Source organism: Pseudoliparis swirei, chromosome 6, assembly GCF_029220125.1.
Source record: "Pseudoliparis swirei isolate HS2019 ecotype Mariana Trench chromosome 6, NWPU_hadal_v1, whole genome shotgun sequence".
Taxonomy (NCBI): domain Eukaryota; kingdom Metazoa; phylum Chordata; class Actinopteri; order Perciformes; family Liparidae; genus Pseudoliparis; species Pseudoliparis swirei.
The window spans coordinates 15,668,957-15,692,239 of NC_079393.1; the positions used below are offsets into that span (position 1 = coordinate 15,668,957).

The window sequence follows — 23,283 nt, forward strand, 5'->3', positions numbered from 1 at the left end:
GTAGATGTAAGACTATAGCTATGAGAACATATAAACAGTGTCACATTTCCCAATCAACCCTTTCAGATGGCCAATGAGAGGTTTGTTCTTTTGCATCTCTCGCAAAAGCCAAGCGCACGCTCCAAACTGGCACTGCACTAGTAATGCTGAAATACAGACCAGAACAGGACAACTTTTACTCAGAGCCATATCAAAATCACTAAGAAGATATATTCCGTTCCTATATCACAATACATCAAATAATTGTTTAATTGTACAGGCAACTCTTAGACTAAACTGTTAGTTTACGTCAGCTGACCTGTGGTCTTGAAGTCAGATACATGTTGCTAAAAAGGAAGTCAGTGGCAGCAAAGTTTTCATTCAGTGATGCAATAACTTTTCATCAGTTTAGGGTACCATCTCTAGTCAAGAACTTGAGAATAACAATTAGATTGCATCCAGACATACACACAGTAAACATCAATCGGTTCCGATCTTGTAAGAAACATATTATACGGTTATTGTGTCCTGACATGATCGGATGACAATAGTTGAAATGAACAGACACGCGTAACCATCCCAAAAAAAATTCTCATGGAAAGTGAGACCCATTTTGTTTACAAGATGCCACATTAAGGAATTCTATAAGCTACATATGTAGACAAGATTTCCATGTTCACAGAGAATGCAATATGTCCTGCTTGATGCAACGCAATACAACAGTCTTTAAAAATCTGAATGTTTATGTAGTCACTGACATGCGCACAGGCGGACCGCGGTTCTGGACCTAGACGCTGTTGTATCCGGACCTGGACCTACAAGCAATAGATAATTAAAACATTTTGACGGAAGGCTTCTATTATAACCGACACAGCTTTTCTAGCCTTTACGGCACTCGTGCAGCGGTCCTGGAAACACACCGAACAACTGCATGCATTGTAAATCATATCACATGATGCTACTCAGCCAATCAAATATGTGTATTCCAATAAGCATCGCAGCCACGGACAGTTCAAAACCATTGTCACCGTAATAATCGGCACAGTTTCTGAACATCTCATGTTCAGAAACTGTGCCGATTAACAGCGACAATGCGAAGAAACTACGAGACAAAGCAAAAATCTTTTACGAAAATAGACACTCATAAATACTAAATGACGGCACAGAAAATAAATCTATGAGACCAATATGATAAGAATCCTAATGCATTCATTCACTGCCCAACGATGATGTTAACGAAGAGTAGAAGAGAGCTGAAACAAGTGGTTTTAATAACCACAGATAGAGGCCCTGCACACAAATATAGAGGAAGGAGGAATATAATATGTTTGGCTGTTTTGGTTGACATCACTTCACAACTGAATTAATTACATTTAAAGATGCAGTGCAAGAACAATTCAAGATAAAGATTTTTCAGAAGCTTTCCGTTCTGTAATTTATTCTAAAATGCATCCCTTATTTGATTTGAAATGAGTCAATTCAGTTTGAAAAGTGACAATACATTTTGTTGAGATATTTAACTGTCTTCATTTGATTTGACAGTCAGTTTTTAACTACATACAGACGTGGGACAAAATTATAGTGCCAGTTAGAATTGTGATGTTTACAAACTTTGCATGAGGAAATTCTCTCTAACTGGACCTCATTGCATTTTAATTGAATACCCCATATGTAGGTATTGCAGTTGGAGAAGGAAGTAACTCAAAACCAGCATATTAAATCAAAGCACTTTCTCCCATCTGTTTTATTTACATACAGACTCAGTCAGAGAAGGAAGCTGCCGATTGTGGAGTGTGATATAATCACACTGCAACGTTTTATGATGACTTTTGTCATTATACTGTGTAATCTCCCATGCTTTAAAATAATTAAATATCTGACTTACTGTATGTGTACATTATGTAATGTATTATAGTATGGCCTATAATTACACAACTAGCTAATTAGTCTTATAATGGATGTGGCTTTTGACACTGATAATGTTTGCCTCAAACAACAATGTGGAACTATTGCCTGGCATCCTCCCTCTATACAGTAATAAATATCTCACGCCGTTTACTCCATTGCTGCCCTTGAACCCAAAAGCATTCCATCTTTGTGTGTGCTTGTGTGCACCCGTATCCATGCAAAATTGATCAAATAAATTAAATGGGGTTATATAAGGGGAAATTAACACAGCAGGGTGGGTGAAAAGAAAAAAAGTGTTCTTTCAAATGTATTTGCAGATTTGGGGAAGACAAACAGACGGAAGGTAGGCCATGATTCATAGCACATGGAGATCAATCTATATGATCCCTTTCAACCAGAGATATAAACCAGGCTGAGAGGTAAAGGAGCCGTCTATTCCTGAGCTTTTACTATTGATCTGCATATGTCATCTGTATCTGGGTCACAACCCAGTCCAGTGGCAGTTTGACATACCGTATCAGACTGGAGCTCTGATCTAGGGCATCGTACATGGAAACATCACTCTAAAAATCTACAAGCAGTGTCAGTGTGTGTGTGTGTGTGTGTGTGTACACAAATTGAATGAGTGCACAAACATAGAGGACATGATGATTAAGGTGTCATAAGTGCCGCAGTACCACAATCCTGCAAGAACACAAAAGAATGGATAAGCAATGGAGGGAAGGTGTGGCTGAAGTTACGTGAGCTTTCATGGAGCTGCAGCTGTGCACAGAAACCTGTATGAACTAAGATTGGCTATAAATATTTTTTCCTTACAACAATTTACAGAAATCTTTTTAAATAACTTCCACCGCTCGCTTGCACACACACACACGGTGGTAACAGATACACAATGTTGCCGTAAACATTATGATACGTCTGTATCCGTCAAGGAACACATGTTTCTAAACAAGTTGTATGTAAGGTTTATTTAGCTTTTTCCTTACGTGTGGCATTTCCCTGAACTGATTTGAACTCTAGATTTACCGGTGGTGAATGTCTTCTCACAAGATGCACAACTTGAGAGATGAATATAATCAACTTCACATTCATAACCTAATATGTCTGAAACCCTGCCATTTATAGTGCTCCCATCAGTTGCCTGATTTAACACAATTCATTTGCATACAAATAGATTCCAGTGAGATTGAGAGGAGGTTAAATATTGAATCACAAGAACTGGAAGGAAGTGAATTACACGGTGCAATGCTGGGTTGACTGGTGTATGAAAACAATAGAATATCATTCAATGTGATTCTCTTCTTGCAAAAAAGATGTGGCATCATTGAAGGAGATAGCCAAACAATGGTGCACAGATGGTATCAAGACATCATTTGAAAGGGACAGTCCTTCAGTGCATCCTGAGTTTATTCACGGTGGCCTCAATCCATCATTAATTGTGTGATTGTGTGCGTGTCAATGATTTGCAAGTATTAATACTTTTTGAAATTCCTGCTTGCTGCTATTATGTATTTCATCAGATACAATGAAACAGTAATCTTTAAATATTTTCGTTGATTTCCGGCTGAATTGTAACATTAAAAAATGATACTGGTACCAGCTTTAAAGTGCTTTCATGAAGCAGCCCTACTTAATATGCAAGAGTATTTACAACCGTTATACCATGAAGAGGATATTAGCTGTCACCAATGGTCAGTGTTGCACAACACTGCAGATTATGATCCCAGGTTTTAAATTGGCTCGGCATGTTTTGTACATATTGTCATCTCTACGGCGCTTGAGTTGGAAAATTAGGTAGTAAAAACATATCCTTGTGAAAACATGGAAGTTATTCTACTTTTAACAACAATTCTTTCTTAACAAACTCATCATGATTTTAGATCTTAAAAAATATTGCATGATGGCATATTACAGAATTTGTACATGAAACATGTATAGCAAAATAAAAGCCTAATCAGCTTAATTTATAGTATTGTATGTTTTCCTTCTCTGTTTCAAGTTAATAAATTGTATTTGCGCAGTGCAGACAAACAATACAAGTATTTTCCGTGCTAACCAAAAGATGAGGAAACGCAACTTAAAAAGGAGCATTAATGTTTGAGATCCACTTCTTTGTTACACGTTAACTAAGGACTGAAAGAAACTAAATGATGGATGCCATTTTAGATATAATTTAATATTCATGATGGACACTCATTTCTAGAAGCTTGTAGTAGCTAATAGATTAGTTATTGATTTTACAAACCAAGCCCTTATTTCTTGATAACCAATAAATTACCCAATTTGTATCCCTACAAGATAGATCATGTTGTTGAGCTCTCGTCTAAGCTATATACAGTATATAGTTGATTAATGCTGAAGAATATAAATGCACAAACTCAAAGTGGAGGAAAGCTATCAATGCTCTAAAACTGTTCCAAGCTCTGACATTTAAAAAGAAAATCGAAAAACATTATGTGCGGCTAATTTTTTCTCAGAACAGCACTTCCCTTCTCCACGTCTCTTTTCTCTTGCTCATCCCCTCCCCACATCCAAAATGTGTCTGCTGTCGATGTGTCGTGACAGTCTGCCAAGTGCAGTAATTACAGTACAGCACTAGGAGCTGAGCAAGAGAGAGAAGCAGCATATCAAACATGACTGCACTGGGCAACGGGTGTAAAAACTCAGTCGCTACAGGCTGCCGCATACCACAACTTAATTTCCTGTCACGTATTTACTTAGAAATATCACACAGCCATTAAACAATGGATTTGATGCATCGAATTTGATACAATACAATGAATGTACCAGTGCACATGTATTAGATGTAGTTCATTGATAAAAACATGAGCACTGAGAGACAGAGATGTCAGACTCCTACATGCCCACTCTGTTTAAAAAATGCTGAGATCTCACACACATACACGTGTTGACTTATTCTCTATTACCACTGCAATGACAGTGCTGGCAGTGGGCCCAGAGCAGTAGATAGTTCATGATGTTGGGATTAATAGGTGCGGTTAAACATAACTATATTATCAAATGCACCTTAAAGACAATAATGACAGTCAAAAGGGGGCAGACTCTCCAACAAGAGACTAAGGACAGCACATGCTACTCAGGCTGCTTGGGCTGGTGTGGGAGGGCTGACGACATAATGCAGTCACAGCGATGCCAGACTATTAACTGTTGCTAAAATTACTGAGGAAACAAACCTGACAATTGAGATGTCATCTGTAACACTGAGAGGATTTGTAATTGTTTTACACTAGTCACATTTTTAGTAGTTGTTAACAGAATAATGGAATGTAAATATATAGTCCATTATATATATGCAGGACTTGTCCCTTTATTTATTTTTCTCTTTCCTCACTTTATTTGTCATTGTCCTTACTTTATTCTGCAGTTCATACTTCTTTTGCCAACCCATTGACTATGCTCTGCTATTTCCAATGTGCTTGCTACTCCCTGACTATGAGGGGTGCATGTCTAAAGCTTCTACAAAGTCAAGACTGTGTCCTGCCTTGGCTCCAAAATGGTGCAACAAAGAACAAACTCCACATTAACGTCATGACAGAGGAAACTACACATCTTCCACTGCAGGCAGAACATCTTCTGTTCCGACTGCACCGTGGGTCATCAAATAAAATGTCTCTAAAAACTTGTGCTTTCTCTTGTTGCAGCACTTGAAGCAGATAGCATATTTGATGAAGCACTCTAAATGTAATTAGCTTTGAATAAAAGCATCAGTAAAGAGAAGAACATTAAGGATAGTGGCAAAGTGACAGTATGGTTGGAATGACAACATGAGGTAACCTGCCTGACGAAAAAAAACGACACCAACAACTATAAACACGTTAGTTTCTTATGATTGCGTGTCATGTCTTTGCACGTCTGTACACCAGGGGTGCTCACACTTGTTCAGCACGCGAGCTACTTCTAAAATGACCAAGTCAAAATGATCTACCTACGGGGGGGCGCACTCTGCGGCGCGCGAGACGGAGAGCCGAGAAGTGTTAACGCGACACGTGGAGACAGAAATGACATGCTGTTAGAGACGATCAACAACAGACGGCTGTTTAGTTTAATGAAAGAACAAAGACGTGCTATAGAGACAATTTCAGGGGGGCGGGCCAATTTTTTTTAATGTCATGCGATCTACCAATACTACGCCGCGATCGACTGGTAGGTCGCCGCGATCGACCGGTAGATCGCGATCGACGTATTGAGCACCCCTGCTGTACACCATAAATGTGGGCAATGGAAAAGAGAATGTTCTTTCTTTTCCCAATTGTATTATAGACTAAAGGCCTTCCACTATTGCCTACCAGCCTAAAACTGTGGCATAAATATGAGGAAGGATGGCCATTTATTGGCTATCCTGAAATTCACCCACTTATGGGTTGTCATTCATTGGCTGCCTCTCAGCTTCATGGCGCCAGATTAACCGAAGAGAGTAATTACGAAGCATGACGATTGCCAGTGGCTGAGAGGATTTTTGCGGAAGTGGTTTATTCGGTTGCAGCAGTATAAACACATGGAATTTGGGTTAAGATTACGATGTAGGGCTGAAACCGAGTATTCGACTATTCAGTTATTCATTCGTCGGGTTGGTGGGTATTCGGTTTACAATTGTTGTATTCAAATATTAGTTTGTTTCGATTAATACGACACATTTTTGGTCATAAAGGTGGGGGAAGCCTTTGCTTGTGTGTCTGTGCTGTAGACTACAGAGAGGTGTCCGCCAGCCCCTGCCTGTCCAAAAAGTTTCATTTGAGACAGCCCGACTCCAGTATGTTACTCACACCCGTTCTTTATTGATATCTGACACAACACACAAACAAGTCTGCGAAGAGGGAGGCTGATCAATCGCCTCTGGAGAAGGCCGAGAGATGGAGTGTTCATTTCACGAGTGCACTGTGTGTGTGCGTGTGTGTGTGCGCGTGTGAGTGCACATGCATTTGCCTGCATATGATACGGTGGTACTTCAGCCTAATAGGGTGCCGAACAAAATGATTTGCCTCTTTCTCAGGGGCAGTGACTTAAGACCAGGTGCGTGCAATGCATTTTTCGGCTTCACAAACCAATCGGAACAGTAAAATAATAGGAAAGGGTCGGATTTTTAGATGAAAACCTTTAAAAATGTCGCAAGACATTTGGATGGTGTGGCTGCTACTGCCTTAAGACGTTGCAATATATACAGGCCAACATTACCAGTAGTAAGACGTCTTATTGAGGTTATTAAGGTGTCATTTCTGTAAAAAATGTGATAATATCTATAGCATGTGGAAAAAACAAAACAATTGCGAGCTTTATGTATTTTTCATTCATGCTGAAGAACTTCCACATAGATGGCCACTCTCTAAGCCTGTAAGGGATAACAGGATAGTGCCTGCATTTACATTTTTTACCCAATGCCTTTTTTGGAGCGTGGGCCGTCATCATTACCCAATGCACCACTCTCCCCCCTCTCTCTCCACACACTCTCTAACATCTGCATATCTCTCTCTACCGTTTTTAACTTCCTCCTCCTCCTCCTGCCATCACACACCAATTTGTCTACTTTCCAACACCTTATATTATTTGGGAAATGAATCTGCAAGTAAGTGGGGCTGTTACATAAACCTAGTCTCACAAGGGATTAAGAGCACAAGTGGTTGAGATGAATAATGACTAATGAGTGTGGCCTTGCCAGTCCTCAAATTGACTTCATACACATAATAATGTATTCATGCTTAATTCCCTTCTGTGGATAATCAACATATCTACTGTTACTGTAAATGGGGTCATCTTCCCTGGGCTTTAAGAAAAGGAATATGCAGGCATAAGTAGAAACAACAAGGACTAAAATGAAGTCGGTGAAGTCTGTGGATAAACGTCCACTCCTTCTCCCCACAGTATTCAGACATCTTCCCAGTGCAGGTTCAAACCGTGCCACAGTTACTAATGCTATCGTGTTCTTTCAGTATTAGACCACACTCCTCATAGCTTCCATCTGTGCTTATCAGTCAGTCCGTTGTGTCTGCCCTGTATAAACGAGTGTACGCTGCAGTTCAGGAATTAACAAAAGGTCAGAGTCTTATCATGGAGAATTACATTTACATTAGTTATTTGAGTTAGTTGTTTTTTGCTGACAATATGCCAGCATTTAAGTAGCATAATTGTTAAAGTAAGAATTAATCAGCAGCGTTATAATATTGACTACGTTCCTTTTGTCTTCCCTTTAGTACTGTAAATGTACCGAACTGTGAACCCAAAAAACTGTTCTGTTTTTGAATAAAGGGTTGGAAAATAATGTTTTTTTTATCCGATTCATCACAAAACAAATCGACAGATTAATCGATTATTAAAATAATCGTTAGTTGCAATACCTTTCCCTTTTGCACTGGGAGGCCAACATACAGGCACATCTCACATGTACACACAAATTCCCAATCTGCACTCAAAAACACATGAACATGTTAACCAAACTAAACATATTCACACGGCTGAGGCTCCCATAAGTGTATGGGAAAAGTAATTAGAAGGAATAATTCAGTGGAGCATATCCTCTCATCTGTCCCTCGGTGGTGTCAATACCCTTTGCCGATGGCAATTACCTGTCACGTCTTAAGCTTGCAGGGACATTTTTCTGTGTGTGTTAATATCTTTTGTGCAAGTATTTGCAGACAGTCTGTAAATTGAACAACGTATTGCCGCTGTATTGTAACTTCATGATCAAACACTTTATAATTACTCCCAAAGGAGACCAGCATTGAGCTCTGAGAATCTCTTTACTCTAAGTTAACAGTCCCACAACTGGATAACTTGCCAGGTATGAACATATGATTCTGTGTATTCATCATTTGGCCTCTCCTGGATATGAATTAGCCATAAACTCATCAATAAAAGCTTGAAAAGAAAGAATAGATGTTCTACAATGCAAACTCGCCTTTATGTCTGGGAACAGTACCAGATTGAGGTGACAGATTTTGTATAAAAATGTTCTTTAGTGGAATCATTTCTAAGCCTACAAAGGCTTAGAGGGAGAGCAAGAGCGAGAGGAGGATCGGTGATGAGAAACAAGAAAAATAAAGCAACAGAATGATCAATTTCTAAAAAAGGGCCCATGTTTGCCCACAATAAAGAGATATAGCGGTGTGGTTTTGAAATATATATATTATACATACAACTTTATGATTATCCTTTCCTTGAGCAAAGAATATTCATGATTTTGGGGTTGACATTACAAACTGGTAATGTAAAGGTATTACATGGCCTCTGTCATTCATTGATAGTCATAACAGCTATTCCATTGTATAACATACAAGCCATTTCAGATGGTTCAGGTGTAATAGTTTTAGACCAGTTCAGCGTGATGAGAACTAATGCATCTGGTAGATTGTATGCTAGTGTAATCCTCACAGCCCCGTTGGGACAGCACAGACCCCAACTAATGCTCATATACACAGACTAAGTGATGAGGCATTTGTTAATCTTGTAAACATCCTTTCACTGCTCTCTCATTAATTCAGCCCAGAGGATCACAGAAAAGGAGAGAGGTAAATTAAGAGAGGGAATAAAAGAGAGAGAAGCATGCATTTGAAATCGAGTCAATTAACTGTCAGTCTAAAGGCAGGCTTAGCTCTTTCCTCTCTTTACCAATATGCTAATGCTAATCAAGCACATCTCTTCTCTCAAATGATGCTGTTGAACAAATTACCTTGCAAAGGCCTGATATCTGCATTTTATAATTACAATTTAAAATACTTGTGTCAATTTGCTTGTGACTTCTTTGTATAAAAGCAAGTGCACATATTTGCATGCATGAGAAAACCTGTGGGACACAGAGATTCTAATAAAAGAAAAATCATTAAAGGGATAATTCATCATTCCTTTACATAACTTATTGACTGATGATGACATCCAAGCACAGACATCAGCAATCCTGTTTGCCGAAAACCATCCAGAACATATAGATCACAAAATGTATACACAAAAAAGGGCTGTAGTGTGTGCAGAGGCACAATGAAACTGAAAGTTTGAACACATTTGTGCCTGTGACCATGATTGGCCCAAACTGCGTCATATATATTTAAATGTTGGGTACACTGCAGTATGACGGTGTCTTGGGCAAAAAGTCAACATATTTGTTCATTGAGAAGATGTTACAGTACAAGTAATAAACAGTATTCATAAGCAGTATGCATACTATGTAGGCAACAAGGTGTGACGCTGTTCTCACGAGGCTACATCTGCACGCCGGTCTGGCAGAGAGACCAATCAGAGCTGAGACAGATGGTGATTTTACACCAGTATGAGAAAAGAAATGTCTCTAACATCAAAACTCAATACATTACTTTGAATCCAGCTGGCCAGACACAAAATGGGAGCGAGACTCTGGGGAAGCAGCCAGGCTTTTAAGCAGAGGTCTCAGACAAATGGCAAGCCAGGCAAGGTGGAAAGCAGCCCTTGCATACTTCTTTCTAAGATATCTGGATAATTATGATTCAATTTGCATGTTTTAAAAGAAAGTGACTCAGACAAATAAATGGCAAGAAGAGCGAGAAGTGTGCAAACAAACATTGAAAACCTAATTATATATTTGTATTATTCAATTAATCTAATTATTAACTTAAAACTAAGGACATAACTGGTTAATAGTCCAATAAAATACATTATACCTCTCTCTCCACTTGCAGAGGGCTTTTTACATTTCATCTTATCTGCCCTTCTATTCGCTCGCTATCTTAATCGCTGCATCCATGAACTGAAGTGACTTTGCATAATTATTGAATGTAAATGTCAGGTGGTGGTTGGAAAGTGAATAACACTCAAGAGGGCTGATGGTGATTCTGGTAAACATCATGTCCTGCCATAGTAAGCCAATTGCTGATGTGTTTCAACATGTATCCTTTCTCCATTTAAGCTGCAGAATTCCAATTAAAGTGGTTTCTGATTATAATAAATATGTATTCAAACACATTGTCATGAAAAATGTCTAATATACTTGAGTTGGTAAGTTTAAATAAATTTAAATTTCATACTTTTTCATACTTAAATATGAACTAATGTTCACAATTGAGAGTACCAAGTAAAATGTGCTTTTGAAATATAGCCAACATAATTTAATTGAAACAAACAAATAACTTATTTAGTAATTGAAATTAATAGGATGTGCCATGACATAACTGTGGTTAAGCATGTATTTGTTCACTTCCGCACAACTGTAGGAAAGGCAAGTTCCTCAGGGCTCAATCACATCAGACGCGACTTGTAAAAGCGCAGCCGCTTTGAAAACGCCTTGGCAAAAACATGCTGGGCTAAACAGCCCGGTGCGCCTGTGGAGCGCCTGCGTGCTCGCGTTTAAAGTTGAGAATATTTAAATTTTTATGCGCTCCTAAAATCCGCTAGATTAACGCGCCGCCGGCATTTAAAAGGCGCGCGTGAAAGGCCATACCATAGGAAAACAATGGTTTGCTAGCGATGCTTTTTTGAGAGTCTGGTGTGATCGAGCCCTTACCGTTTGACTCATAAAATCTCATATACCCTTGCATACTTTAAAAGTTGTGCAAAATGTAGTTACATAGTAATTGTGTGTAAAGTCTGCCTTCCTTTTGTACTTGTTTTTGTCCTCAGTTCAAGCCATATATATTTCAAGCCATATATATTCAAATTAAATAGATTATGGTTATGATCCAGAGATTTCTTCATCATTGCTTCAATCATATTGTTTTCATAAATTAATGAATATCCAAAAATGCATGAATTTCTGTGAGAGCATCACATTTCACTAAAAGCCAACAGAGCACAGAGTACAATGCACTGATGCAAGCATCTTACCACAACACCAAAGATTGACAAAATACTTCTCTAGAGACACGTACCATGAACCGTGGTCAGTCTTGCTCTCTGAATGGATAGACTGAGAACTCAGAGGTTTGTTCAGAATTAATGAACAGAAGAAGCAAACCTGTCCACGTGTCCGGTCTCCTGCGGGAATGCAGGATCTGGTGGGAGACACATCACAGTGAGAATTAGCAGAGGTAATAGGATCACAGCTGTCAATCTGGCCTCATCCCAACACATGCCACAGGCTATAAATAAAACCCCAATAGCTAATACTGTTGCTTTACTCATTGGTTTACTCATGCAACTTAAGGAAAACAACTGGATATGGCTTGTTTTAGGTGACGGCTGGAAACCATTTAATTTTATGATTTACGCAAAGAAGCCAAAACAACATATATATATATTAGTGCTGTGAAAAATAACGCGTTAACGCGTTATGATTAAATTTCAGGATTAATTAGTTAATTTTTTTTAACGCATTTAACGCATGCACAGAATGAGCTTCCAATCCGTCTGTTGTTGGTCGTCTCGAACCAGCAGCATGTCATTCTGTCTCTAGTGTCGCGTTAACACGACTCCGATCTCCGTCTCGCGCGCCGCAGAGCTCCGATCTGGCGTGTGCGCGCACATCGGGACGAAAAAAAGTCACTTGCACCCCCCCCCCCCTCTTTTTTTTCTTTTTTAGGTGGAAGATCTTTCCATAACAGAGTCAAACTTTTGAAGGTCAAAAAGAATAAAGCAGGAAAAGTGATCTAGAGAAGGAAGAAATAGGAATATACCGAGGGGTCCTCAAACAGAGAAGTAAAGTGAATATAGAGACGCTGCCTTTTAAAAATTAGAAATACTCCATGATATGAAAGAACTGAACAAAGACAAAAAAAACGTTGGCTTGTTGAGTTGTATGGGTAAAAACTAACATGCTATGGGTCCAACATTATAACTGCAAACAAAACAAAGTATATGACAACTGAGCCATCTCCGTCACAGCTGAGCAAACTCCATCTGCTGATAAGCAGATTGTAGGCTTGTCTGTGTATTTGACATCACTTATGTCCGTCCTGGGGTTTCTAAGGACAGAGTGCGTTGTATGTTGTGCAGATCCTTTGAGACAACTGTGTAATTTTGGGCTATATTTAAAAATTACTTGACCTTTAGTTGAGATTCTTTTACATTTGTGTAAAGATAAGGTATCTTTGTCTCACCAAAATCAATCAGAGGGCTATCACACACACAGCAAACAAAAAAGACAACCCAAAATGAGTACTAACTAAGGGTTAGAGGGTTCATTCCAGTTGCAATTGCAGGGAGCAAGAGAAATTCCCATCATGAAAATATACAGTATCTTCTGGTGAGCAGAAAGGGTATTTTCTAGTGATGTTATGTGCCGAGGCTCCGGAGGGTGTGTCAAGAAATCCAGACGGTTTTCTGTGAGCTACGTTTTGAAGCTTGTATTGTGTCAGACCAATGAAGTCATTGATGACACCCAGAGCCAAAACACGTTGAGACATTTTTGTTCCTGAATAAAGACGAATAAAGACTTCTCTCTACATTGCAGTTTTCTAGTTACAGAAGCACATTTATTCACCGACCTGTGCCCCGTTAAACCACTACCCTTTTCCAGTCTTAGAACAGCAATAGTGTCCCTCCTGCCATTATTTTATAATGATCAAATAATTTACCAAAGGACACATTGGCTGCATTACTCAATAGACAATTAACCTATTTCCACACAAAGCAGTCGAATATATATCACAGATCACGTGGTTCAGCTCATCTGTTATATCTGCCTGTTTTATACTCTTTAGCCCATAGGTGGTTTTGTGTGCACATGAAGCCTCGAGAAAATAACCCTTTTGAAAAGCAATTTGCTGGAAAGCTTCAATGCTTCATGAAGCTTCATTTTGCCATACAAATTAGTATGTTTTTGGAGACATGCTCTGTTTCATAAAAGTTAAAAAATAAAAATGTCAAAATGCTCTTCATTTTATCACCCTCATGCATGCATTGCCTCCGTTTCATCTCCAACGCCGCACACAGATACACAGTGATCTAACCGCAGGCTCACAGTGACCTGATTCAAATCAAATTAATGCTTAAGCAAGTGACTGTCAGTGATCCCTTAGGCTTAGGTCCATCACCTGTTTTAGCTCTATGATAGAGACTAGACAGGATGAGAGGAAGAGACACAATGAGACAGGCAGAGAGTACTGCTGTGAGGCAGCTGATCTGCCATGCTGCCAGAGTCTTTGGTGTCTGTATGTCAAAAGCCATGCACTCCATAGGAATACGATAACGAGGGCTGCGCACAGAGGGAATGCAAAATGAGATATCAAACAGAGTAGAGCTTAGAAAACACGGCACTGAGCGATTTAATAAGACATACAGGACTGTCTCAGAAAATTAGAATATTGTGATGAAGTTCTTTATTTTCTGTAATGCAATTAAATAAACAAAAATGTCATGCATTCTGGATTCATTACAAATCAACTGAAATATTGCAAGCCTTTTATTCTGATTTATTGCTGATTATGGTTTACAGCTTAAGAAAACTCAAATATCCTATCTCTAAATATTAGAATATCATGAAAAAGTATACTAGTAGGGTATTAAACAAATCACTTGAATTGTCTAATTAACTCGAAACACCTGCAAGGGTTTCCTGAGCCTTGACAAACACTCAGCTGTTATAAATCTTTTTTTTTACTTGGTCTGAGGAAATATTAAAATTTTATGAGATAGGATTTTAGAGTTTTCTTAAGCTGTAAGCCATAATCAGCAATATTAAAAGAATAAAAGGCTTGCAATATTTCAGTTGATTTGTAATGAATCCAGAATGCATGACATTTTTGTTTTTTTAATTGCATTACAGAAAATAAAGAACTTTATCACAATAGTCTAATTTTCTGAGACAGTCCTGTAGATGGGAAGGCTGCCTATATTGTTTTAAAATATTCTTACTAATCTGGGTTGTGACAATGCAAGAAGCTGGCACAGGACATAGCAGATGAATATCATGCCATATATCTGACGTCAGCATATTTTCTGTCCTATGATGACGTGTCTTTAGCTGAAGTGTTCTTGGCAGTCAGTGGCATTGTCTCAGGATCCCATTCAAACTTTCTAAACCTGTGATTAAAGATACAGTCCCAGATTGTGTTATAGTGATTGATAGTGTCATCCCGTCATTCCAAAACAAATTTAATTCCTTGGAATTGATAATGAACTCCATCCAATTTATTAATGTTCCAGATTGAAATGACATAAGGCAATATATCAGAAAAGACATACCAATAAAAAGCACTAAACAGATGACCTGTGGCCAAATTAACATGTATAAAAGTACACAGCAGAGTGTGTCTGCCCTGGCCACTCTTCATAATCTAAAATTGGTATACAAATTAATCAATGATGCTAATATTTGGCAACAAAAACAATGTTGTGGAATGATTGTACAAATACAAGAAGGCCACTTTGTCAATATGAACTGAAAAATGTTGGATGTAGTCACTCTTTTGGAAGAGGAGGCTACTTTGAGGGACTTGAGAGCTTTGTGGGCAGTGTATCAGGCTTTGAAATGGCTGCAGTTGGTTTGCATATTTGCATCCTGAGCTGAATAAGATTGATGAGAATCAATGAGAATCAAAGTACCTGGTCAAAAATGTAATTTAATAAAAACTTGAATATGTATATATATATTATTTTTTTTACTGAGATTTGATGTGACGAATTTCTCTTCTTTAACTCAACATTTCATCACAGAGAAACCAAAATGTGTAAGTTAACTAATAAATCCTGCTCTCAATTACTCTTATATGCCAGTTGGCGAGATCGTGAGCCAGCATGCAGAAAATACGAGGACCGTTGCAATGTTACACCTAGCCTTAAATGGCAAGCAGCCATCTTGGTACTAATTATGCTACACCTGTGTTTGTCGTGACAGAGACTCTGCTGTACAGGTGTGCTGCTCAATACTGCATGAGCGTCAACGCCTGAACTAGCTAACGTTCTTTTTCATACTGCATTTTAAGACAACTTTTTTTTTCTTGAGCATTTACAAAACGCGTCACATTATAAGCTACATTAAATTATGATTGACCAGTAACACTGAGCTCCACTTTGTCACCTTTTAGTTACTGTTAACGTGGTGGTTTGGTCTAACTTTATTCATATTACCTTTAACTTCATTATGCCTAGTTAACGTTCGTCATAAACCTTATTAGTTTACATATAACAAGCTGCCATGCGAGTTGCTATCACGGCAACAGGTGTAATAACGGTATATATTGCTGGTGCTGTACTTTAAATAACGTTAATATTTACAAAGCTGTGGAAAGTGTAAACGAAGACCATTTTCACCCGATAAAGCCATGCAGCGTGGGCTCCTCGTGACGGAGATGAGCGAGCAAATGGTCAACTACAGACTGGCATCAAAATAAAAGCATCCGGGGTCATTTTCATTAAACTAATCGATGGATGTGACTTTTACTTTGAAAACGATCTGCTCAGCGACAACATACACGCTGTACTATCGGCACACTCCGAGACACGTCTAGACATACTCCGCGATTTATTTAGCAACACCAGCGTCAGCTCTGTGACGCTCCTGTGACTAATAGTGACTAATTTCTGCTGCCAGTTTCAAAATGTTGCTGAAAAACTACACAGTAGATTGCAACACGGCAAAAGATTGAATTGCAATTGAATTTGCTTGCAAATACCTCAGTTCAATGATGTAGTCTATGTTCACCTTAGGATATGGAAACAGTTAAGTCCTAAATCCAGATTGTAGCAGCATGGGTTGACAAGTTTTTCTCCACATTCACAGTATGATCTTCACCTTAAGTGTAACAGTTTAGCTGTTTTGTAATAGTTGTTTTCCTCGTCACCATCGTCAATCCAAAACTCCACTCCTCTCCCTCGTCTGTCCCTCGCCTCCCCTCATTCCCTTCACCTGGTCCTCTCACGCCTTCCCACCTGCAGCCCATCCCCTCATTCCACTATTCCTCACTTCCACATGTCCTCCATGTCACCTTGTTGTTTTGTCTTGTGTTTTCGTGACAAGTTCTCCATATTTATAGTCTGATCTGACCCTGCCTGCCTGCTGCCCTGCCTGCCTGCCCTGATTCTCTCTGCTGCCTTCCTCTGACTTGTTTCTTTTGACTGATCTCCTTCTTTTCTTTTTCAACCAGTTCAACCAAAGCATTGTTTTCAAGTTTTGTGGGTCCCTTTTGAGTCGGTCCATTAAGAAGTAAAATAACTGGACAGTACACCCAAAAGATCAACTCTGTTATGCCCTCCTCTTTAAACAACCTGTCAGATGAAATTAACAAACTTAGAAAAACACAAATGTACTCGCCCCTTAATAAATATTCCAGGGTGCATTGTGCTGTATCAAGTTGAGTGCCTGGGGGGAAACAGAAAAGGGTCCAAGTGTTTACAGCATCAGTGGAAAAAGACAGAAAGGGGCTGGCAATTCGTCAGGTTCTACTTACAAGCACCGTCAACCTGTCTTTATGAAAAATTAACTGTGACACTTCTAAAATTGCATGGGTGTGAAAGTGTGCATGTGAGACTATGTGTGTGTGTGTGTGTGTGTGTGTGTGTGTGTGTGTGTGTGTGTGTGTGTGTGTGTGTGTGTGTGTGTGTGTGTGTGTGTGTGTGTGTGTGTGTGTGTGTGTGTGTGTGTGTGTGTGTGTGTGTGTGTGTGTGCCTGAGAGCAACACAATAAAACAAGCGAACACATGCTGGGTCAAATATTTATTTGTGTATTTTAATTTGATGCCAGTGTCAGAAAGTCCTAGGTGTCACCTGTGTATAGCTTTGTGTATCCGTGCCTTTTAAAGTACATTTAAAAACCAAGGAAGAGGATGCTCTGCAGATTATAACAACAACCATCTATTATGTTCACATGCTTTCAGTGTCAGTCACATGACAAAACTTTAAAAAGTATAACTATTTATCTAAAAGGTTGTAATCCTCTAAAGTGGCCAGGAATGAAATCCAACCTGAAATTCCAGATGTGGCAAGTATTTTACAATGTCGAGTTATTTCTGCACCATCAAAGTCCTCCTAATATAAACTTGGACTCAAGCAGTGAGAAGTATGTTATAAATATCATCAAGAGTGCCACCAAGCAATGCACCGATGGCCTCCACACCCATATGGAAAACAATGCCATTCGCTTACTTCCTGCCTATCAGTGCAGAACAATGAGCCTGACTGACCTTAAGCAAGAGATGTAGAGAGAGGTTTATTCTAAGGTCACATGGAAAGGAGGGGCTATACTTTGCTTTTGAACATACTTCTCATGGGGTCTAAAGTCTGCCTGTATACGGCTGGCTGTGAGAGAATATGATGTCCTTTAAATGCTATAATGACAAGACGTTTCCTCTCAAATGGCTCATATTGAAATGATTGAAATGCACTCTGTGTCATATATTAGCGTTTAATGCCTTTAGTGCTCAGTTGAACTGTGGCTCTAAAAGGCAGTGGGGAGGGGGGGGGGGGGAGTTATGGTACATAGACAGATGGCTGTGTGGACTTGGCTGCAAAACCTCAACAATAGATCTTGGACGTAGCAAACTGGTCCTTTGCTGGTTGCTAAGACCCACAGAACACAAACACAGAGACAAACCTTCCTCTGTGCCGCCTTGGCAAGAGCAACCCTCGGTCCCACTGTCCACCTCCACCCTTCCGCTCCCCTTTCTCTCTTCGGCCCTTTCTTTGCCTCCATCTCTCAAGATCTCTGCCCGGACTGTTGCCTAGCAGGCAGTGGAAAAGCCCTTTTACAGAAATAGTCAAAGACAGAAACGTATTGGAAGCATTATGAGGAGAATGTTCCGCGGCTGCATTGAAAAATATGAGAGATGATGGTATGAATATAATGCTGATAACACACCCTGTAGATGAATGGAGTAGAGAGAAGGAACTAATTCAAAATATGGCAACCCGATCAAATAGTTATCCTATATAACAGCTGCACTTTGCTCGTTAATATGAGTTGAGACAACAGGCCTGCAATTTGGAAATCATGTTGTTACTTTCTGTGGAGTATAATTACTGACATTTTGTCTTCTTCTTTTAACAGACCCAGACACCTGTTCCAAGAAGGTTTTACTGATATAAAAAAAAATGGAGAGAAAATCTGTCCATCGATCAAGTTTTCAGGATTGACAACACTGGATAGATTAGATATCCCTTGCCTCACCCTAAAAGACAAGCCATATTAATACCAACTATTCATTTGACCACATACAGTATATTTGAGGTATGTTAACACACAGGTACAATTTAGAAACATTTCATCAAACCTTTATAAAATCTCTCATTATATTGCAGAGACAACCGGGCCCTATCCCTCGTACGTGTTTAAACTAAGTCGATCAAATGTCCTATTATCCAGCTTAACTTAACCCGATGATTTAAGTCAGGCCATCTCGATTTCTCAAGGGCTCAGACATTCTCGTTAATCATACCAGACCTGAGTAATCAGGATAGTTGCGTGTGCCCGTCCTACTTGAAAATGAGGAAGCGTCGATCACTGAAAGCATGATTTTCTAACAGCACAATGGCAAATGAACTCAAAGGAAGAGCCTCTTTTTTCTCCACTGATGAGCAGGAGATGATCATGAACGCATATGAGGAAATCCAGACCATAATCATGGCAATATCTAACACCGCTACATTACTACGAGGGCTAGACAAGAAGCATGGCAACATATCAGACAAGTTAAATGCGTAATGCTGCATTCACACCAATATTCACAATCGCTTGAGTTTACTCGCCCCACTATTTGTGGTTTATTCACTTCACTCTCGCTGGAGAGAGGCCCTGGCTTATCTCTGTGGCTTTTTTTTTAGTATTTAGATTTGTGTTTTATATTTATTTTCATTGATGCTCTGATGTGCACCGCTGCTGTGATTTTAGAAATTTTAGAAATTTCCCCACTGTGGGACGAATAAAGATATATCATATCATCATATCATATCATACTCCGTGGAAACAGTTATAATTTCCGCCATCCACCATGGAAGAAATAACCACTATTTCTACTTTATACTTGTGGAAATCCTACAAACGTCGGAATATCTAACGCCCTCGTGTTTGGGTTCATAACATCACCCGTAGGCTCACACAGCTGGGTGACTTTCACCAACTACGCCTGAATAACTGGATGAAAATGTGCTTTATTCGTATCCATTTGCGTCTCTGCATTGACTTTGCGTGGAATATACTTGCAACGCTTGTAGTGTGAACGCAGCATAAGTGTTGGGAATGTGTATCGGCTTTATGTGCCTCATCACCCCAATCCATCCAGTTATATTTCTATAGATGTGCCTAATGGAATGCATCATCCAATGAGATCTAAAATAATAATGAAGCCTAATTGATACGAATGAATAGATACTTATGAGGATATATGTACTGTATGCGCCTATGTATCATGTACTATAGATGTACATTTATGGCAGATTTACATCCGGATTATTGAGGATTATACTCTCTTTGTATTGTTTTGTAAATGGTCTCTATAGATGTAAATGAAGTGGGATCATTGTTATTGATCTTTGAGCAAATGAGTTCTGAGAAGGATGCGGCTGATGAGTGTCTAGAACACGGGATATTGACCAGATGTTGCCAGGCTAAAAAAAAAAAAGAAGCATATGCAAGTTATCAAGCCCCATTGATCCGAGTAAGAAAGACAGCAGAATATCACATAGCATCCTCTCTCTGTGCAGTTGGTATTCCATACAAAGCCACTGAAGAGACAAACAGAGAGAAAGAAATAATGAATAGAGAAAAAGACAGAGAGTGTGAACAGAGACCAGCATGCAGATGAGCAAGAGAAGGGTGGAGAAAGCGAGAGATAGATGACTTGCATCTGGCAGGGGGAAATTGATTAATTGTTTTTGAAGAAGGTCAAAATGGAACGGATAATGGACAGGAAACCCAGGAATAAAAAGACAAAGAAAAAAACAATAGGTTCCTCTACGACGAAGTCGACGAGGACCCTAATGAGATGAAAAGATTGCCTGGCTGATAGGCCTCTGGATGTGTGTGGATATGTGGTTGTGGATGTTAAGAAAAGGTTGATAAATCCAAAAAAAAGTGGATAATATTATAAAACAGCAGAAGGCTTGAGGAACATGCGTGAGAGGAAACAGGAAACTGAGCAGAAGAGGAAGTGAGGGTTTTGGGAGGGAAGCATAACGAACCAAATCACAGAGTTCATCTCCTGGCTTTGCACCAATCCTAATGTCTTTCTCTGCTAATCCATCGTCAACTGTTCCCACATCCCCACTGCCAGGCTGGACTGTGCAAAAGGGTGAATAAACAACCAGATAAATGAAGGTCAGAACTAGACAAAGTGCCCACTCTCAAAACTGTTGCTGCGGGGCCACAGGGGCCAGGTAAACCATTGACTGCCCTGGGGTGTAAGTCGATGTTTAAACAGCCACGTTTTGTTCCATCTGTGGTGTCCGTTTAGTTCATATTCATATCAGTTGGTTGAATTCATTCATGTAAAAGAGATTCTATTGCGTGTCCACCTTGTCTCAGATGTGTCCACCGTCTATATCCAGTTTTGAAGAGTGTGAACAGCTGGTGTTTTTTTACAAATTGTACTTTTTTTCACTGTGTGTGTTTGTGTGTGTGTGTGTGTGTGTGTGTGTTGTACGAAAAGATAGATAGCCTGTGCTGCTGTGCGGCTCAGTGTTCAGCCATGTGGAACACAGAAACAGTTATCAAACAGAAAGACAAAAACAAGCCACCATGACTACAACCTGAAACACCTGCTACACACATTTAACTGCGCGGCAGTCTCTAGCCCACCATCAAGGATTTGCTTCGCAAATAGCTGAAGCAACCTGGGAATATGGTAAGCCTTTGATGAAGGACACCCTATTTAAGGGGTTGTGGGTTTAGCCACTACCAGAGCTGTCCGGCATGAAGAGACTTTTAATAATTCCGAGCTGCATAACAGATGAGATAGACAGATAATAATCAGTGTGGTCCTCTGTCTGCTTTAGTTCATTACAAATCCACAAAGGTAGCATGCTGAAAAGAGTTTATTGTATTATAAATGCCCAGTCCCTTTCACTTATTAGGAATGGAATCAAACGATTGTTCAAACACTTGTAATTTTGCCTTTCTGAACTCAATTACATTTCATTTCACTTTGTTTCAAACAAATGGCAACTATGAGAAAAGTTGATGGACCATGAAGTGAAACTTCAAAATCGTAGGCGTTAATTGTCTTTTTGTTCCTCCAGATGAACTGCCGGGGTATCCTTTACACACACATGGAATTTGAATTTGCATCAGGGCTGACGGAGATAATTATGCATTAGGTTACGAGGTCAACTCTTTTCGAAGGTGCTTACAGCTTGTGGCAGCTGTGTCTGATTTTTGGCGCTGGTGATCACTCATCACCAGCAGCCGCCGCCACCCCATGCCAAGAAGCTGAGAGAGAGAGGAGAGGGAGAGGAGAGAGGTTTGCAGTTTGCGGTGTCTGCTGTCGTGTGCGTGTAACAAAATATAAATATGTCGTTGACCCAACCTCTTGCGGATCCTTGGTGTGTGGAAACCCCGGGGTGGCCACGGCTACACAGCTCTTGAATGGAGCATTTACTTCAACAGTGTTCACTGGTGCACAACAATCCCACCACTGGAAGAGCTGCACTGAACTAACCCGGACACGGCAGTGGCTGGTAGGCATGCTAATGCGTACTTACCAACACATTCAAATTCAGTTACAGATGCACACATACAGACATGGACACTCTCTCTCCACAGTACTAATTGCTGATTAGCCTTATCAGCGTCACCAGACCTGAAAGCATCACTATGGGGTAGATTGCACCGACAACCATACCCAAAATGATGACAATGGAAACACTGAGTACTCATCATCAGCCATGAAAGCAACTCTGATTACAGTCAATTTTAGTCACGATGACTCTGCCTGATTAATTATTTCAATATTCAAGTTGATAGTTTTAACTGGTTGCAGCGTAGTGCTTATTAAATATATTTCATTTGGCTGAAAAGAGTTAACTATAATTGGATTACATAATGTTGATTGTAAATTGTCAATTGCAATAGTTTTGTTAATACAAATTGCAATTTCAGTTTTAATGATTGAATTTGAGTGTAAAATGTGTGTAAGTGTGTTTTGTTCCTCCACTGACAGATTGTTAAAGTAGCAGAGCCAATGGGGGTTCTTCCTCATTAGCCTCATTAAGCTGAACCCTTGTTTTGTTAATTGACATAAAAACAAACACTTGCTCATGAAAGAGAAAATGCCAATTATCAGCAGGCACCGCCCCCTGTTCTCATTGTCCTGTGTGTGTGTGTGTGTTTGGTGAATCAGGGCCAACAACTAGACGATGCATTGAATGATTACAGTTTCCTTCCTTGTACCTTGCAACAATTGCTTCAAAACATCAGGAAAGATGTCAAGTGTCTCTGGCATTTTTGGGATGGTTAAGTCTTTGAATTAATTTGGGATTTTTCCTCCACTGAACAGCTGACAGCAGTGACAAAGTCAATACTTGGCTGGAAAAGTATTGGACTCCATGATGGCA

General features: G+C 39.5%; 1 protein-coding gene across 17 annotated transcripts in view; it reads right to left on the reverse strand.

Annotated features, from left to right (window-relative positions):
* shank3a (SH3 and multiple ankyrin repeat domains 3a) overlaps positions 1-23,283 on the reverse strand; it is a 175,741-nt gene that overhangs the window by 135,372 nt on the left and 17,086 nt on the right. For 11 of the 17 annotated variants that reach the window (XR_008831987.1, XR_008831989.1, XR_008831988.1 and 8 more), the window contains exons 1-2: positions 16,054-16,203; positions 11,733-11,855 (exon numbers count right to left, since the gene is read on the reverse strand). The gene's annotated coding sequence lies outside the window, so the exon portion shown is untranslated. Of the gene's footprint in view, positions 1-11,732; positions 11,856-16,053; positions 16,204-23,283 lie in introns of those variants that run through there. The other 6 variants (XM_056416036.1, XM_056416034.1, XM_056416037.1 and 3 more) reach the window with 2 other exon arrangements.